General features: G+C 45.3%; 1 protein-coding gene across 1 annotated transcript in view; it reads left to right on the forward strand.

Moving 5' to 3' along the window:
- Nucleotides 1-4,342: 4,342 nt before the first annotated feature.
- The window catches only part of LOC123513020 (protein-L-histidine N-pros-methyltransferase-like), a 1,006,690-nt gene continuing 998,900 nt past the window's right edge, over nucleotides 4,343-12,132 (forward strand). The window contains exon 1 of the mRNA XM_045269829.1: nucleotides 4,343-4,446. The gene's annotated coding sequence lies outside the window, so the exon portion shown is untranslated. The remainder of the gene's footprint in view (nucleotides 4,447-12,132) is intronic.

The raw sequence follows: 12,132 nt of genomic DNA on the forward strand, positions 1-12,132 counted from the left end.
TTATTATTATTATTATTATTATTATTATTATTATTATTATTATTATTATTATTAATACTACTACTACTATTATTATTATTATTATTATTATTATTATTATTATTATTATTATTATTATTATTATTATTATTATTATTATCATCATTATTATTATTATTATTATTATTATTATTATTATTATTATTATTATTATTATTATTATTATTGTTATTACTAGCATTATTACTATCATTATCATCATTCTCTTTGAAAATACAACGCACACACACACACACACACACACACACACACACACACACACACACACACACACACACACACACACACACTGATACGCACAGATAACCTTCACTCTATACAGAAAAACTATGTGGGTCGTTTGCCAGGCGTGATGTAGCGGGTCTGTGGGCTTGTCTGGCGGGTGCTGGGCAATGCGTCTTGGTCTCGACTGCGCAGGGCTGTCTCATGCGATCCTCTGCCTCCACCGCACCGCCTGCCTGCCTGCCTGCCTGCCTCCCTCCCTCCATGCCTCCGCCGCCGCCGCCACCCCCCTCTCACCTCCCCGTTTCTCTCGCACGGCTTTCGGTTCCGCTGGCAAGGTGGTGTTTGCGTTCGGTTCACGTAATATTAAGCGATGATGTATGAGGAGAGTCTGTGATTTAGTGGGTGGGACCTATGGATTTCTCGGCGTGTTGTGTGCTTTGGGAATTACCGAGCTGCTTGCAACTTGCTTATGCATTCCGATTAAAGTTGGTGTTTTGTCGACCTATTTTTTTTTTTTTTCCTTCACTTTCAAACTCACAACTGACGGAAAGTGGAATGAAGGCATAGTATTGGGATTTTGCACGAAAGTAACGTAGGATAGCATGAGTGGCGAATATTGCAAGGCGACATGCCGACACGAATGCAAGGAAGTTGTGTAAGGAAAGGAACAATGAACAGCGTAGACTAAACTAAGACAAACAAGACTCAACCACAAACAGAGACAAACGAAGACAGTAGGCAGACAAACAGCATCCCAAAAGCAAGCAAACATAGGAACAGGCATGACACTGCACGACAGGCGACAGCTGACACCACCGTCACCACACAAACAGACAACGACACAAACAAATGACAAGAAAATTGAACACTGAACCAGGCATTTACAAACAAAGCAAACAAGCACGCATGTAAACAAACAAGCAAGTGGGAAGAGAGCCGAGATGTAAAGAGTAACAGCTCACAAACAAACACCACACAATCGCACTCTCACTTACCACATTTCACAAAACGAGGTAAACAAATGAAGGTAAACAGATAGACAGAGACACACACAAGCCAGCATACACAAGACCAGCTCACATAAACCAAGTATTATATTAGAGCCTTGCTGCACTAACTGGTGGGGGAGGGGAAGAGGAAGGGTGAGGGGGACGACCAGCTGGCGGCCCGAGTGAGAAAAATGGCGTCTTTGGACTGATGGCTAGCCCTCATTAAACCCACAGCCCGTCAGTTTAAATAATGGGTCCCCATGAAAACGGCCCAGCGGGAGGAAGACTTGGATGAGGGGGGGGATGGAGGAGGCGGAGGAGGAAGAGAGAGGGAGATGATATATGTGCCGGGGGGATGGGCAAGGAGCGAGAAAGGAAGGAGGAGGAGAAGGGAGGCAAAGGAAGTCACTCCGGGAGAGATTTGGTTATGTGGATCCTAATGGGAAAGATTAGGAGGAGATAGGAGTATAGGGGAGGGAGGAAGGGGTAGTGGAGGAGGAGGGATGTGAAGGAGGAGAAAGAGCATGATGGAGAAGAAAATGGGAAGATGAGCAGAGGTGGGAAGAGAAAATTAAGCAAAAAATATGTGAATCTGGGTAAAAGTAATAATCACCAAACAGACGACATACACAAAAAGATGAATGATAAAAGAACAAGAATAGAATGAAGATGATAAGTATTTTCACTTCACCGTTTCCACTCAAGTTGGCGATGATGAAGAAATGAAGTGTCAGTGTTTCATGATGACTTGACAGGCAGGAAGTTGCGCAATGACCGGACAGGAAGAAGCAAAGTAGATAAATATTTATTCTTACCATCATTAAACGTGTAATAGGATGGAAGAGAGTCTGTTATTGCTGGAGGAAGACTGAGAAGGCACACCCACTACTGTACACTCTTAGCACACACTGCCACATCAACACACACGATAAGGAAGGCTAGAGTAGATTTAGTGGAAACAAATTAACAGCAAGATGAATGGACAGAGTAGACAGACAGACAGGAATGACAGACAGCACACTCACTCCACCGGCTAAGAGTATTATCCTCCCACTCATTCCTTTTATCCCCCACTCCAGCCATTCCTCCCTCGTTGCCTCCCTCCTCGCCATCCCGCCACACTGAAGCGATACCTGAATTGCGTTCTCAAGGTTCAAGTATTTGATTTTCCATCAATTGCTCTCCATTAAAATCTGGGAGGTCACGTCTGTGGTAATGTGTGTGCGTGCTGCCCTCAGTGTCTGTGTGTGTGTGTGTGTGTGTGTGTGTGTGTGTGTGTGTGTGTGTGTGTGTGTGTGTGTGTGTATATGTGTGTCTGTGTGCCTGTATGTGTATGTCTGTGTGTAAGAGAGAGAGAGAGAGAGAGAGAGAGAGAGAGAGTATGTGTGTTTGTGTGTGTAAGAGAGTATGTGTAAGAGAGTGACTGTAAGAAAGTGGGTGTTTTCATTGTCTGTGTGTGTGTGTGTGTGTGTGTGTGTGTGTGTGTAAGTCAATGCTGATACACTAACGTTACTCTTTTTTCATACAGTGTGTCACATAAAAGGCAGTTCACTTTATCAAACATCAGCAAAGAGATCGCCAACATTGATAACTAACACGTGAACGAAAGAAAAAAAAAAAAAACCCACAATACTTCATCTTTATGCCCCAGGATTGTTTATGGCTGATGTGAACAAACAGCTTCCCGATTCCTTATTTTGTTGACGAGTTTTGTATGACCTCTCCATCTATAAAAGCTTTCTCAATTTCCTAATTTTTTTACCTTTACTGTTCCTTTCAAACCTCATTGTAATCCCTCCTTCCTACCTTCCACCTCGTCTCTCTCTCTCTCTCTCTCTCTCTCTCTCTCTCTCTCTCTCTCTCTCTCTCTGTGGTTTCTTTTCCTATCTCTTCGATCCTCTTCCTCTTCCCTCCTTGCTCTGCCATCCTCTTTCCTTCTCTCCTCCTCCTCCTCCTCTTCTTCCTCCTCCTCCTCCTTCTCCTCCTCCTCCTTGCTTCCCTCACCCCTCAGGACTCCCGCACTCCAGCCCTTCATTAACTTTTTTCGCCAGTTTCCATCAACCAATAACGTTTATCTCTTTCTCCTCACTTCGTGCAGCGTTCCTCCTTCTCCTTCTCTTCCTCCTCCTGCTGTCCTTTCCACATCTCGCGCTGTTCTTTTCCTTTCCCCGCTCGTCCCCCTCCTGTTCATGCTCCTCCTCCTGATTTCCTCTCCTCCTCCCACTGTTTCAGCTCCTCCGCCACACCTCACTACTTAGTCACTTGAATTTAATATCTGACTGGCCACATATTTTTTCTTATCCATCCTTATTCATCCTTACTCATCCTCACGTCAGGTACTCATCACCCACAAGGCGCCTATAGTTACCTCATTGCTCCTATTCATGCCTCACTGACGCCTCTCCCATCCCTTCCCTGCCTTACCTCCCCACTCCCCCCTCTGGCTCTGAGCAGCGGAGCGGAGTGTTGTTTCTCCTTGTTTGATTTCTCGTTTCCGCCTCGCTCAGTCGCCCTCCACTCACTAATCACTACTTGTAAAATAGAGCGGCTTTTTATGTTTGTTCTCTGCTTCCCTTCCTCCTCCTCTACCCCGTCTTGTTCTTGCTTCCACTCTGGTAAGAATTAATTAATGTGATAGTATAATAGCTCGTTGTCCCATCACGGCAATCTCGAGCCTCTCATGACGTCATCTGCCGCTGTCATGCACATTGTGTTGTCCTGCTGGGTTTTGTAGTTTTGTTTATCTAAGTTATTCTTGAAAATGTTGCCGTGACGTTTTAATAGAGTTGTTAAAGATCCATTGATGCAAGTAGGAAAAGATGGAGCGAGTAGACAGGTCCTTGTTGCTCGTGATGTGAGGATGACGCCAAGGAAACGTCATCTTCACTTCTCACCCGGACCTCTTCTATTACGTCTTATTACCGTTGAGCAGAAGAGGAAATATAAATAAAATAGCCTTTCTTTACAAATTTATGCCAGTATATCGTTAGACATTTTTTCCTGACACACGGGAAGCAGTCAATTGTTGCTTTAGAAGACTATTAACTATAACCTCGGATTCTTCCACTGCCTCGATGGTTCCATATTCTCGCGGGATGTGACGGGAAGTAGGCAGCCGTGTGTGTTGTGCGCTTGTGTAACCTGACGGAGAGAAGAGTTGCTGAGGACCTGAGCCTTCTGGGGACTGTATAAGGTCGGTGTAGGATTTCAGGATATGTTTGGTGATAGTGAAGTTAATTAGTGGTCAGTTTGAGTAACTTTTACCTCCCGTTGTGACGTCATGAATACTTAACCGGCTTGGTGGGCTTTGTTCATTGTTTGTGTGTGTGTGTGTGTGTGTCCGCGCCTCACCTGTTCCTCCCTCACCGGCCTTGCTGCCTCCTTCACACCTGATTATCCCGCACCTGCACCCTAGTCTCGGTTTGAATTATTAACCTGCCGGACCCTCGCTTGTTTCTTGGTGTTCTGCTTAGCGTCCTACCTTCACTCCCCGCTCTCCCCGTCCTCCTCCTCTCCCCATCATCCCTCCCCCCATCACCCTCTTCCTCTCTCCTCTACTTCTCTCCTTCCCTCATGTTCTCTCTTCCACTTCTTTAATTCTATTTCCACTTAATCTCCTAACCATTATCTGTCCACCGCTATTCCCGTTTTCGTTAGTCAATCTCCCGTCATTTGCTCCATCATTGTTGCTTCTCCCCTGCTGTGTCTCCCCGATCCACTCCCTCACCACTTCCCCCACCACTCCCTCCACACCCGCTCTCCACCCTCCCTGCCGCCTTCCCTCATTATCTTCGTTTCTTTACTATTATATCTCATCTCTTACTCGCTTTCTTTCCATTACTTTTTATTTTTTTGTTTGTTAATCTTTCATCAGAGACTTAAAGCGCCTTTTCTCCATACTCAGCTACTACTCCCCCTCTCTCGCCCCCCTTCCTCTCTCTTTCCTTGTTCCTTTTCTCTATCCCCACCTCGCTGCCACTCACCACCACCTCTCATCCCTTTGATTTCCCTGCTTCCACTTTTCTTCACCGTTATGGCTCTCTCTCTCTCTCTCTCTCTCTCTCTCTCTCTCTCTCTCTCTCTCTCTCTCTCTCTCTCTCTCTCTCTCTCTTCTCCGGTTCTCCTCTGTTATCACTCCATTCCTATACTTCCCCCTTTACAAACCTCTTGCACAGTTTCTTCATCTACCTCCTCCTCCTCCTCCTCCTCCTCCTCCTCCTCCTCCTCCTCCTCCTCTTTCTCCTCCCCGTCTTTCTCTCTCTTTTTCCATCCAGGCACGTGCCCTTCCCTATCATTATATTACGCCGGTATATCATCCCTGAACGAGCTCTTAACTCCATATACACTCCCCCCCTTCCCTCCTCCAGTCTTTACCCTCCTTCTCTTATCCTAAATCCGCCACTCCCGCCCACGCCCCGACGCCCACCCGCGGCCGGCCCCAGGAGCTCGCGGGCGCCTGGCTGAGCGGGGACGACGCCAACCGGTTTCAAGGCAAATTGGCGATCTGGGGGGTAGTGACGCGCCGCCGAGAAACACCCCGCTCTCTCTCCCGCCGGGTTAGGGCCACTCGGAGCAGTCTAGGGAGGGGTGAGAGTGGTGGCGGTCTGTGGGTTGGGTGTGTGGGGCCCTAGGGAGCATAGGAAATGGATGAGGGGTTACGTATGGTGTATGGGTAGGTAGAGAGAGAGAGAGAGAGAGAGAGAGAGAGAGAGAGAGAGAGCTACTATTCTTGCACAGGTGTGATGGCACTGAGACCTCCGCTGATATACATATAGCTCGTTCACCTTTTTGAAATGGTAATCAACACACCCGGTAAAGGAGAGAGAGAGAGAGAGAGAGAGAGAGAGAGAGAGAGAGAGAGAGATGGACTGTGTGAAGGAAGATGTGACGCAGGTGTACTTGTATGGTGTATGGATGGTTGTGATGGTGGGATGTGGAAGGCTACAGTGGTGAGGGAGCAGCGATGGATGGAGTGGGGCTATGAGGTGTGCGGGCGCGGCGGGAGGCTGGGCATGGTCGACCCTCCCAACATTACACACGGGCAACAAGTACGCACCTCAAACCCCCGCTGGTACACCTCGGCCCTTCCCTCTGCTCCTCCCTATTGCCTATCTCTACCTCCCTCCTTCTTATCTCTCCTTCCCTGCTCCTTCTTATCGCTCTTTCTCTTCTACCTTCTCTCTCGTACACCTTTCTCTCATTTCATGTCTTGTTTCCTTTCCTCTCTTCCCATTATCTCCTCTTTTTATCATTTTTATTTCTCTTCTATATTTCAACATTCTAATTTTCGTCTTTCTCCTTTTCCTTTCCCCTTTATTATTTCTTTATTATATTTGGCTTTGTTGTATTTTCCTTTGTGTTCATTTTCTTCGTATCTGTTCTCTTTGTATATTCTATGTTTTCCTTGTATTTTCTTTTTTTCATTTAGATTCCAATCATTTTGTTATATTTACACACACACACACACACACACACACACACACACACACACACACACACACACACACACACACACACACACACACAACTTTCTCTTTCATGTATCCCTGTCCCTAACTACTACACTCTTACTCTTTCCTCTTAAACATCCTCGTGTCCACTTTTCCCCAGTTGTCCTTCGTCGTCCAGATTTACTTGTACATCCACTTTTTATGTCCACTATTACTAACAGTTTCCTTGAATTATTGAATTTCTTATCAGGAAAAAGTTTGTATTAATAAATGGTAACTGTAACTGAACGAGTACAGGAAGCAATTTACATATATATCCGGTTATAGTTTTTTTTTTTTTCTCTAATCACGCTTTAGTTACTAGGTATCTACAACAAGGTTTCTTTTGTTCTTTTCCTGCACTATTTATGCACGATTTAATCTTTGTTCTATTATTCTTTTTTTTCTTATATCAAGTTAATTATTACTATTTTTGCCATGCATTTTGTGGTAAAGGTATCTCTTTTCCTTGTCAATTCTTATTTCCTGGACTGTGCATTGAGTGAATTATATTTTTGATGTTTTATTGTACGCGTAACATGCAGTAATTGTAACTTCCGTCCATTCATGTCCGTTCATTATGTGGCGTGATGAAATGCCTTTGTTGAAACATAATGCAACATATTAATACGTAGACTGAAGACAGCCGTGAAAAGAGCGCGAGGGAGAAGGGAGGGGTCAGAGGCTTGGCTGGACCTTGAGGTGTGGTTTGGCAAAGAGAAGAGAAATGTTACACTTTTATCGCTTGACACAAACCTTCTTTAGACTCGGATTTCGCTTCTTCATCATTTACGTAGTGCGCTTTGTTCGTAGAGCACGATGATGATGAGACTTTTATGATGCTTAAAAGAACTATTACGTCTTCGCTGAACAGAAACAGTCACAAGGTCTTGATATTCGGGTATTCAGTTGGTGAATAATGAGATTAACGATGAAAGAAAAACTGTTGTCAGGGAGGATATAGAACAGAATAATGTGAGGCGTCCTGTATTAGACATGATTAACCAGCACAAAGTATTAGGAGATGAATCAGAACTTGTGACCATTTAGCATTGTGTTCGATCAGGGAGAGGAGAGACCCGTGCGTGACAGAGCGTCCTGGGGGAGCTCCTTAGGCCTCTTAGATCCCAGGTGCCAGAGAGAGAGAGAGAGAGAGAGAGAGAGAGAGAGAGAGAGAGAGAGAGATTTGATTACTCCCTCTGCTCACAATATTCTTTATAAGCATCCACTGTCACCTATTCGTTTCTTCTTCCCCAGTTGTTATTCCACTCTTTCTTGCTCCAGTCTTTATCTATCCATCCCCTCATTTTTTCTCACTTTTTTTTTCTTCCTTTCACTCTCATCCGTTTTGCCTTAAATTTTCACTCAGTCTCTTGTTCACACACACACACACACACACACACACACACACACACACACACACACACACACACACACACACACACACACACACACACACACACACCTTCCTATGGTTTCAAATCTTTCAAAAGAGAAGTTTCAAAACACTTCTGTATTTTTTTTACTATTTTTGACTCTGGTTCTTCAGTGAACTTTTTTTTTTTGTACTGCTATTTTGTTACCTTGACCATTGCCCCTCCTACATAACACACACACACACACACACACACACACACACACACACACACACACACACACACACACCAGTTTATTCTCTCTCTCTCTCTCTCTCTCTCTCTCTCTCTCTCTCTCTCTCTCTCTCTGTCTTGTTTGTTGGGCGCCTTCCTTCATTCCTCTCCTGAAGCAGCACGCGCCGTCTTGCTTGCCATTGTTTTCCCCCGACAGGCCCCAGCACCAATCCCGGGGCGTCACGACAGAGCCACTCAGCCGCGCGCCTCATTACACATGCCAGGCGGAGTGCATCCATCACCCCTTAAAACTGGCAGTCACGCCCGAAACACTAGCCGAGTTGCTGGTTTGACTTGTGTTACTGTAGCGTGTTTGGAATGTTCAGACCAGTGCGTGTGTGTGTGTGTGTGTGTGTGTGTGTGTGTGTGTGTGTGTGTGTGTTCTTTTTTCCATTTATTGCTTTTATGTAATGCGGTTCGATGTTAAGAATAGTTTTTTCTTGTGTTCTTTTGTGTGTGTGTGTGTGTGTGTGTGTGTTGTGTGTGTGTGTGTGTGTGTGTTTCATTGTTTGATCTGCTGCAGTCTCTGACGAGACAGCCAGACGTTACCCTACGGAACGAGCTCAGAGCTCATTATTTCCGATCTTCGGATAGGCCTGAGACCAGGCACACACCACACACCGGGACAACAAGGTCACAACTCGATTTACATCCCGTACCTACTCACTGTTAGGTGAACAGGGGCTACACGTGAAAGGAGACACACCCAAATATCTCCACCTGGCCGGGGAATCGAACCCCGGTCCTCTGGCTGTGTGTGTGTGTGTGTGTGTGTGTGTGTGTGTGTGTGTGTGAAGTCATTCATAAGGTGGAAGGAATTCTCCGCCTTCCTCTCTTCTTCTCTTCTCTCCTCTTTCTTCTCTTATCTCTGTCTTTTCTTTCCCATTCTCTTATCTCTCCTATTTTAATCTCCTATTTTTTTCTACTTCATTTTCCTTGTTTTCACTCTCCTTCCTCCTTCTCTTACCTCCTTTCTTTCCCCTCACTTCTCTATCCTCGTCTCCTCCTCCTCCTCTTCATCTCTCCTCTCTCTTCCCAGGCACGCGTCTTGCCTCTTTCTCTGCCCCTACTCTTGGTTTCACCTCGTGACCACATCCTCCCTTTTTCCTCTCCCCCTTCCCCTCCATCCTCTCTCTCTTACATGCCTTACTCTCTTCTCCTCCACCCAATACTGTATATCTTAAGCTTGAATTGCATCTTATTTTCCGCCTCTCCTTCCCCCCCCCTATCTCTCTCTCTCTCTCTCTCTCTCTCTCTCTCTCTAGAACATTGATTTATTTACGTATTCTTTCAATTCGTTCCTCTATATTCTTTATTCTGCGCTTTTATCGCTTCTTTCATTATTCTCGCTTCGTCACTCATTCTCCTTCTTTCTCCACCCAACAATGACCTTCCTTCGTTAACTTATTGCTCTCTAACTCGCTCATTCAACTACTGCTAATTTCTTGAATGAGGGACACGGAAAGCAAACAAAAAAAGACCATCCTAAACATGCAACACTAATCAAATGCGCAGACACACACACGGAGGAAGTGGTGGGCGGAGAAAGAACTTCGCCATTATCTATCTTGTATCTCTTAGGTAGTGTAGCTTGATATTAACAGCTTCATAAGATCCAACACGTCTGGTGCTGTTTATTTTCATTCGTGTCTGCTTCAGTTTACCTTATGGTTAGTAGTTTTGAATCTTACTGTAGGATGACATAAAAAGCCTTGTAATGTCCATCAGGTCTGATGCTGTTTGACCTTCTTTTCTGTTCTATTGAATCACTAATATGATCAGATTTTATTCTTATTATGGCGTATTGTAAGTCTTAAGTTCTTAACTCTTCCGAGACCATGACATGTCATATTTTCCTAGTCGAGCATGTCACCAGAGGATTTTATTAAGTTAAGGATGCTACTTTTTGTTACCAATGAGTTACAAATTTTTCTAGTTGCTCATCATATACAATCATATCTCATTCACTCTGGTATGACTGATTAATGACTGATTTACCGAGGTCTGTAAGCTGTCTATACCAGTCAGTGGGTTCATGCACAGGCAAGCGGAAGAGCAGCTGGGATTGGCATGACTGACTATCTGTGTTAGGCGGTGTTGGTGGTGTAGGCGAGGCAGCTGGTGTTCGTTGGGGGTGTCCCTTAGGGGATGTCCCTGGGTGTACCTGGGCCTTGCTTGACATCCCTGGACTGAGGTGCGTTCGTGTTCATTATCCTAGAGGCATGACAGACGCCTGCTTCACCACACCCCGCCCCACCCACCCCATCTTACCCATCCCACCCGAGCGTTCACCAGCGCCGCCGCCCACTAGGTCGCCCTTCCACTCATAAACAGTCTTGCGTTGCCCTCCCAGCCCGCCAGAGGAAGATAGGCGCCTCTTGCCCCCAACCCTTCAATTATCTCGACAATTATGGCCTCTTGCTTGTGTTGCCTAGTGCGAAAGTGACATAGGAGGTAATTGTATGCGTATTCATTCATTCGTTTAATTGGAGGGCAGGGTTAGGGAGGGCATGAATGAAGCCGGGCCACCACGCACTCTCTCAAAACAGAGTGGCGTGCCCACACAAACAATACCCAGACCCTGTTACTACACGCCACTCGAGAGGGACAGAGGAAGATAAAGACAGACACCAGGAAGAAAGGGCTAAGTAGGAGGTTTGAGTAGAGGAGGAAGAGAAGGAGGGGCAGGAGCAAACAAGAAAGGAGGAGCAAGAGGAGGAAGACAAGAAAGGGAAGGAAGGGGATAAAGATGATAAATGTATGTTAGAATGAGGGAAGAACAGAAAGGAAGTGAGAAAGAAAGATTAACTAGTATAATATTAAGTAAATCTCATGAGTTAGTTGAATATCAAGATATACAAAAGAAAAATAAAGATAAAAGACGATGAGGTTGTACAAATAGAGTATGAAGAGGAAAGAGAAAAGAAACGAAATGTCATGTTAACAAAAACGTTACAACAAAAAGGAAGATAGAAAAGTATAAGCAGACAACTGAAGAGGAGGAGGTGGAAGATGAGCAGAGTTCAAGTAGAAAAGGAGGAAGGAGGAAAACGAAAGAAAGAGGAAATAACGTAATACCACAAACGTTACAATGACGAACTACATTTTTTCGTACAATGCTTTCATACCTCTGCTCTCATTTTTTTCCATTCATTTTTTTATTCGTCGTTTCTGTCACGTCATTCTTACTTTTGAAACTTGGCGGCCGGAAAGATTTTCATGCCTGGCCGTTGTGTGCTGGGGAGTCGTTCAGCGGTCTGGTTAGGAGAGGATGACACAGAGCCGCCCTCCTACCTCCTTCATGATTAGGTAATTAGTCTGTCGCAGTAGTTAATAACACATGCATTGAACTACGGCCACTGCACGCACACCGCCACGCGCACATGCACCGCACATACTCGGCCTCGTTGATATACCCGCCAGACATGCATACACGCAGCTCAAGTCACCTCACAAAGAAAACGGCGAGGCAGACCAATACATAACCCGCAACACATGTTTTGCCGCCCGCCAACCAGCCAGCCAGCAAGACAGACAGACAGCCTGACACACTGACGCACAGCCAGCCAGAGAGACTGTACGCCAGCCAGATAAAAAGACAGACGGATGGATGGACACACACACACACACACACACACACACACACACACACACACACACACACACACACACACACACACACACACACATATTTATACAGCCGGTGCTGCTATTATAAGAACAATGGATAGGTGTCACTAC

This window comes from Portunus trituberculatus, chromosome 35, assembly GCF_017591435.1.
Source record: "Portunus trituberculatus isolate SZX2019 chromosome 35, ASM1759143v1, whole genome shotgun sequence".
Lineage (NCBI taxonomy): Eukaryota > Metazoa > Arthropoda > Malacostraca > Decapoda > Portunidae > Portunus > Portunus trituberculatus.